This window comes from Erythrolamprus reginae, chromosome 4 (genome assembly GCF_031021105.1).
Source record: "Erythrolamprus reginae isolate rEryReg1 chromosome 4, rEryReg1.hap1, whole genome shotgun sequence".
NCBI lineage: Eukaryota > Metazoa > Chordata > Lepidosauria > Squamata > Dipsadidae > Erythrolamprus > Erythrolamprus reginae.
In genome coordinates this window covers 49,944,740-49,953,093 of record NC_091953.1, presented here as the reverse complement: position 1 = coordinate 49,953,093, position 8,354 = coordinate 49,944,740, and positions in this window count along the sequence as shown.

Here is an 8,354-nt window from a genome sequence, read left to right as displayed (position 1 = left end):
ACATTGATTTATGAATAAAATATTTTGCTTTTATAAAAATTGTCTGTCTGTCTATGTTATAAAAGGTAAGCCCAGCAGATCAACTTCACTAGTTTGAAAATTAGCAACTTGGAACTATCATTTTACTTGTTTAGATATTGCCACAGTGAAAACATCAGTGTTTGTATCCAGCAACAATTAGACCACACTACTTGTATAGTGATATATGTTCCTAAGCAACAAAATTGGATAAAAAACCCCTCAATGCTTCATACATCAACAAAGAACTCATAAGGTTGCTTTGTGGTGTGCGTGTCTGAGGTTTTTGACTTCTCAAAAACAATAGACTGAACACTGCTAGCAATTGATATAGTGTTGCCATTGTAAATAAACTAAGTTATTTTTATTCAACTAAAGCTGTGCCATTCTATAAAGAATAATAATGAACCCTGTTTTTCAGTATAAGCTGAAGCCAGTGTGAACTTTTGGAGATTCTTGAGAGTGAACAGAACTCCTATTGCTGTAATTCCTGCCATTTTGAGCGTACTAATGAAGACATTCTATTTTCCTTCAGCTTGGGGGGGTCTTTGTTATTCTGACACGCCAGCGAGACTCATTCTAGTGTGTAAGGATATGAGCTCTACTAGAAAAAAAGTTTGTGTGACTTTGTGCATTTTTAAAAAATAAAATACAATATATACTCCATAAACCTTGTTTCTCCACAGACAATGCTTTAAACTGACTGACCAGGCTATAGTTTTCAAATTACGTAAACATTAAACAAAATATAATTTAAATTTAGGAATAAGGTTCAGAAGGAAAGGACAGTCAAGGGTGAAAGATTTGCTCACAGACCAACATTTTGAGATTCAGTCTTCAACATAAAATATAGAGTTAGAGAGAAATGGAAGCTTACCATATATACTAGAGTATAAGTCGACCCAATGGCTCTTCTGCAAAGGTGACAGCTGGGCGGCAATGTTTCTCGGCGTTCTCCCGAACCCGAACTTTTGCCAAACATTTTGAGTTCGGTGTTCGGGAGAACGCCGAGAAGTGCCCAGCTGTTTCAAAAGAGTCTCAAAGAAACAATATCTAACTGATCCGATAATAATAGTAGTACATAAAAGAAGTTAAAAATTTCCAAATATTTTACCAAGTGAGGGAACTAGAAGAACTAGGCAAAAGGACATCAGCTGGGGTTTCAACATTCCCTTGTCCATAAAGGCACAGACTCAGCTCAAATTTGACTTTTTAATATTGCTATTGTATGTAACCTTACATTAACTATTGTTCAATTAAGTTTCATATCATTTTTATGAAGGGGAATAATTAAATTTGAAAAAAACTTTTTCTAAGTACCACATAACGTAATTCAGATGTAGTGTCACTATATGTAGGTGTCATAGATTAAGCAGAAGTTATGAATCCAGTTTCCAGTATTAAGCTCGACTTTTAAAAACCTTCATTTTCTGATTTCCAAATATTTAATCATTATATTTTATTTACAGTATATATAGTCCCCTTTGTCCTGTTATTATGTCTATTACCCAATGGAAAATCAGTACAGCAGATAATATGTCTTTATTAATCTACAATTTTTAAATATAGGAAAGAGTCCTAATCATGTGTATATGAAATGCCAAATATAGATCTGGAAATATGTGGCTTTCACAAGCCAGTTGTATTTGAATAGGGGGAAATACAAACTAAAGAGATTTAGAACTGTGGTGGGAGGCACAGGTAGATGAGGGGAAAAATACAAATGTTCAAGTTAATACAAATGTTCAAGTTAATCATGTTGTCACAAAATATTTGTGCACTGATACAGTGAGAGAAACAGCATGTGTAACTAGAAATTCCTTTAAAAGCATTAAAATGTGCTATCCCAAATAGTTTATATCAGTTGTGTTGTACATATTTGGATTGACTTTGAATATAGTTGTGCATCCAAATGGATATTTTTTTTGGGTAAATCATTATGCAATGAGAGGTCTTTGGTGCTTTATGAGCATAGTTGTTCTCTTGCAGATGTTTTATTACACAAACTAGGTAACATCATCAATGCACTGACGAAACATCTGCAAGAAAACAACCAAAATCAGAAAGTACCAAGGACCCTTCATTTCAATCCTGAGCTACCAATATTCTCGTTTATTGGAACCATAAGTGTAATTACACTGATATGGACTGTATAAACCTTTTAATTATATAATTGGAACAAACGCTAAAGCCTACTTATATATTTTTAACACTGAAAACTTGTTGAAAAAATTGTTAGCTATTTTAATTGAAAATAACTCCCTCTCTAGCTATCTTATGAGAAATGTTTACACCTGTGCCTTTCTGATAATATCTGCATTTGATATGAAAAGATGCAAACTTAGAGTTGTTAACTGAGATATTATAGATTTTGCTTCTGTTTGCAATTTCAATCACATTGGACAATTACCTCATTTGCCTTAGCAAGCAGAACAGCAGCGAGTAAACACCACTATGAAGAAAGAATGCTATTAAGGAGACTATAAAAATAATTGAAGGTTTACTTCAAGTTTATATAAAATTTTTAAGCATCATTGCAAAAGGTTATTAAGATTTCAGTCCTGTACCTCAGTACAAAAACTCTAAAAGTTGAGGCTATGTTTGATGAAAAGGATCACATTAACAATTGAAAGACAAGTTCATTTGTTAGGAGCAGCAAATCAGCTTTAAAAACCTTGCATTACCAAGACCTGCTGCTTTGGAGACTGAATTAGATTGTTTATGAAGTTTAAATTGATAAACTTTTCAAAATTTAAAAAGTCAAAGAGCTGAAGGATGTGTCAGGAGAAGAAACCTCAACTATGGAAACTGAGATGCGTGAAATTATCTGTAAACAAAGATCTTAAATGCTTACTATTTTATATATAGTACCTGAAATGTTCCTTTTATTTTCTTGTCTACATCTAAGCATAAGCAAAATAAGAGACTATTTTAATTACTTTATCCTCATTTTTCCAATTCACAACATAGCATTGTGAAGTCATCCGCAATAGTTAATCACAGCAAATCAATTGAAGAAACTTTGTTGAAGACTAATTTGGCAGGAATGAGCCTTAGAAGATAGCTATCTTGGATGCAGAGTTTTATGGTAAGCTGGTTATCGAGGAATAGTAGACGACATTCATTGTATTTTAATTTTAAAAAAATCTATGTATATCTCAGTATGCCAGGGATGCAGGGAACTCTTGGTGTTTTCTTGTTTGTGAACCTTCTTCTGCACTTTCTCCAAACATAAAATAAATGAATGGTATTAAAGTTTTACATAAAAATCAAACTAAAGCAAAAAACAAGTTATCTATTCCATGGTAGCTCAGTCACAAGAAAGAGCCAGCAGTTCTTTCTGGATTGTAGAAATGTACAATGTCACCTCTATTAATACCAACTATAAAGTTATTTCGGAGCCTTATCCACCCCTAATCTATTTCCAAAGTATACTTAACCATGCATTGTCCCTAGAGAACTTCTGTCCATTGCAAACAATGTGTTTCTGTTTGTTTGAGCCCACTCTAGCAATTCATTGACTGCTATGCAGAGGCAGGTAGACCCTTTCAATTAAATCAGTGGTTATCATAATTTCTAATATCTCTTGGGGTGATATTTTACTTTGAATACTATCATACCATAATGGCTATAACTCTTGAATGCAAATGGAAGGTTGATGGTTAGAAATATGGCATATATACATATTCAAAGCACTACGACGGTATTCTATCCTATGCTTTTTTTTTAAAAAAAGTTTTTTTATGTTCCTGAAGACAAAATATAAAATACAGAATTAAAACAACAACCCAAGAACTAGAAACAAGACATAAGGAAAAGGAGAGAGAGAAAAAGTGTACATAACAAATAAAAAAATAACAGTAATAGATCCTACATCCCAAACTGCCCTCTGCTTTGTTAAAGGTGTAGTGCAGCATCTTTTATTATTAATATTGTCATTTGAGATAAGGGTAGAAGAATGTAGTAAAATTGCAACAACTCATTGACAAATGACTAACATATGAGTAAATTTTACTCCAGAAAGGAATATTATTGGAATAGCATCCAAAGCTGTACAAAAGCCCTCCAAGTCTTGGTGTGACCCCTTCAAGGTGAAACAGCTGAGATTCCAAAAAGATCTGTGAAAATTGTTTTATGTCATATAATGCTTAATTGAGTCCAAAATTCTTAGTTCATATTTTACATTTTATTTTTTATTTGAATTTTGAACTGCATGCTTTTCCTCACCAAAACACAACCGGATGCTTGCGATAATAAATCTGGGGGGAAAAAAATCTGAATTGATAAACATTCCTCATGATTTATTTATTTATTTAATTTCCATCTCATCGACAAATTCTAAGCTTATAAATGTTGGAGGGCAAGCTCTTTTTGCAGTACACTGGATTATAACCTTAGGTATCAGTTTTAAACATCTCATTTGTGATCAGCTACCCTCAATTATTTTGAAAAGCAAATATAATTCCTGTAAGCCAAACTATGAACACATTTTAATATTCTTGTAGCATCGTTTACCTCTACCTTTAGATATTAGACTATTTAAAAAGAACATTAACTTTGTGACATCACACTGCTGGTAACATTGTTCATGAAACAGCCACATGGGGGTGTCAGCCGAACATTTGTATGTGATAATGGCACTCTAATTTTATATGCAGTCAGCGTATTTTAAGGATTTTAAATGTGTTGTAACAAAAGCTGGGCTTTCCAAAGGAAGCATAAAAGCAAAATCCACCAAGATCTCCTGCTCTGAGAGGCAGGGTTGGATGCTCAAGCCTTTTCTCTTTATGTTCCTACATAACCATCTCTCTGTGCTATCGTTTTCTTCATTTTGATGCAAATAGTAACAGAACATCCTAGGGATGAAGAAGAATTTATTTGACTTTATCAAGGTGAATTTACTTTGTGATGCTAGTCAGTCCAGTTTTAGGCTGATGCTAAATGAACACTGTGCGGTTTTCTCCCACAATGTTTCCTTAATGAGAGGGAAAGGATATCAATACTCTATCCTTGTTTAGTGTGCTTTATTTACCATTTTCTTTGGGAAATATTTTTTAAAACATAAAACTAATGGCTATTAAGTATTGTTTTCTTATTAGTTGTATACAACCAATGTAAAATTTCATGGGGGGGGGGGGAATGGCACAGTTAATTCATTGAAAAAATTGATCAAAGAAACATGGATTTTTCAATGGATTCGTATGTTTTTAATTGATGCTCCTTACATTATATATATTTCCTAACCCTTTAATTTCAACCATTGTTGTTCGAGCTAAGTTACATTACTCCTTAAACCACCAAATCTATTCTTAAAGTATCTCCAAATCTCTGGAATAGGACAAATAACTTAAGCAGGCAGTGGAGAATCTATATCATCGACCATGGTATCCTTCTGCGCCGGCTGGAGGGGCTGGGAATGGGAGGCATTGTTCTCCAGTAGTTCTCCTCCTACCTCTCTGGTCGGTCGCAATCGGTGTTAGTGGGGGGTCAGAGGTCGACCTCTAGGTCTCTCCCTTGTGGGGTACCTCAGGGGTCAGTCCTTTTCCCCATACTATTTAATATCTACATGAAACTTCTGGGTGAGATCATCCAGGGGCATGGGGTGAGGTATCATCAGTATGCTGATGATACCCAGCTGTACATCTCCACCCCATGTCCAGTCAACGAACCAGTGGAAGTGATGTGCCGGTGCCTGGAGGCTGTTGGGGCCTGGATGGGTGTCAACAAGCTCAAACTCAACCCAGACAAGATGGAGTGGCTGTGGGTTTTGCCTCCCAAGGACAATTCCATCTGTCCGTCCATCACCCTGGGGGGGGGATAATTATTGACCTTCTCAGAGAGGGTTCGCAACTTGGGCGTCCTCCTCGATCCACAGCTGACATTGGAACATCATCTTTCGGCTGTGACGAGGAGGGCATTTGCCCAGGTTCGCCTGGTGCACCAGTTGCAGTCCTATTTGGACAGGGAGTCATTGCTCACGGTTGCTCATGCTCTCATCACCTCGAGGTTCAATTACTGCAACGCTCTCTACATGGGGCTACCTTTGAAAAGTGTTCGGAAACTTCAGATTGTGCAGAATGCGGCAGCGAGAGCCATTGTGGGGCTTCCTAGATTCGCCCATGTTTCTACAACACTCCATGGCCTGCACTGGCTGCCGATCAGTTTCTGGTCACAATTCAAAGTGTTGGTTATGACCTTTAAAGCCCTACATGGCAATGGACCAGAGTACCTCCGGAACCGTCTGCTACCGCACAAATCCCAGTGACTGATAAGGTCCCACAGTTGGCCTTCTCCGAGTCCCATCGACTAAACAATGTCGTTTGGTGGGCCCCAGGGGAAGAGCCTTCCCTGTGGCGGTCCTGACCCTCTGGAATCAACTCCCCCCGGAGATTAGAACAGCTCCCACCCTCCATGTCTTTCACAAATTACTCAAGACCCACCTATATCGCCAGGCATGAGGGAACTGAGACACCTCCCCTAGGCTTTCATATTTTATGTTTGGTATGTATGTGTTGTATGGTTTTAATTGTTGGGGTTTTATATATCTTTTCTTTTAATATTAGATTTGTTCACTGTTATATTGTTTTTATTATTGTTGTGAGCCGCACCGAATCTTTGGAGAGGGGCGGCATACAAATCTAATAAATTGAATTGAATTGAATCATTATTCTGTTTGGAGACATATAGAAAACTATTTGATTCATATGATGACTTAGTGCATTAGTTTTCTATTAATGTGAAATTGTCACATGCAGCTCAATCACTTCTATTCTTAAAAATGCTTTTGAATGACTCATGGAAAGCATCTTTTACATTATCAAACTGAAGCACATAGGCTTCAATCAGGTCCTCCATTCTAGAGGAAAAATACTGACTGCTGATTGGCTAGATCGTCTGGCAGCTCCCTATACAGGTGAAACTCAAAAAATTAGAATATAGTGCAAATGTTCATTCATTTCAGTAATGCAACTTAAAAGGTGAAATGTAATATATGAGAGAGACTTATTACATACAAGGCAATATAGTTCAAGCCGTAATTTGTCATAATTGTGATGATTATGTGGTACAGCTCATGAAAACCCCAAATTGTCAATATCAGAAAATTAGAATATTACATGCCGTCAATAAAACAAAGATTGTACATAGAACAATATTTGACCTCTGAAAAATATAAGCATGCATATGTGTTCACAACTTGGTTAGGGCCCCTTCTGCGGCAATTACTGCATCAATGTGGCATGGCATGGAAGCTACCAGCCTATGGCATTGCTGAGGTATTATGGAAGACCAGGATGCTTCAATAGTGGCCTTCAGTTCTTCTGCATTGTTTGGTCTCATATCTCTCATCTTTCTCTTGGCAATGCCCCATAGATTATCTATGGGTTTCCGGCCAGGTGGGTTTGTTGGCCAATCAAACACGGTAATCCTATAGTAATTGAACCAAGTTTTGGTGCTTTTGGTAGTGTGGGCAGGTGCCAAGTCCTTCAGGAAAATTGAAGTCAGCATCCTCATAAAGCTTGGCTTTGGAAGGAAGCATGTAGTGCTCTGAAATCTCCTGGTAGACGGTTGCATTGACCCTGGACTTAATGAAGCACAGTGGACCAATACCAGCAGATGACATGGCTCTCTAAATCAACACAGACTGTGGAAACTTCACACTAGATTTCAAGCATCTTGCAGTGTGTGCTTCTCCATTCTTCATCCATACTCTGGGTCCTTGGTTTCCAAATGAGATACAAAAGTTTCCACTGTCTATATTGATAGAGTGTTTATTATTGTAGCTCATATTTTGATTTGTTATTAGAATGTAATGAGAGCTATATATATAAAAAAATAAAGTAAGAATTTGCATATATTATTTAAAAAGAAACAAGGAATCTCTGTTCATAAAACCATAATCCCCAGCAATTTCTATCATTAAAGTCAGTTGTGAAAGATTTGGGAAACTAATTCAACAAGTTTGGTAGGGAGGGATATGATTGACTAGGTATTTAAACCTACTTAATGCCAATCGATTCTGCCTAGTATTAATGTTTTTAAATAAGACCATACCACTATTGGCCATGATTTACAGACATTTGCTGTTTTTATTCTGGTATTTCCAGCTAATGGTCCATACACATATCTCGTGAAGACCTGACATTCCAATCTAAATATTAGCCCCACAATTGATTGCTATACACATATATTGTACAGCTAATAGAACATTCTCAGATGCATAGTTAGGTACATTATACAGTTTAGTACTTCATCTTATAAAAAGATCATTATCGCCAAAGTAACTTCCATAGCTCAGTAGTAGAGGACATAAAGATCATTCTTTTAATTTTATTAAA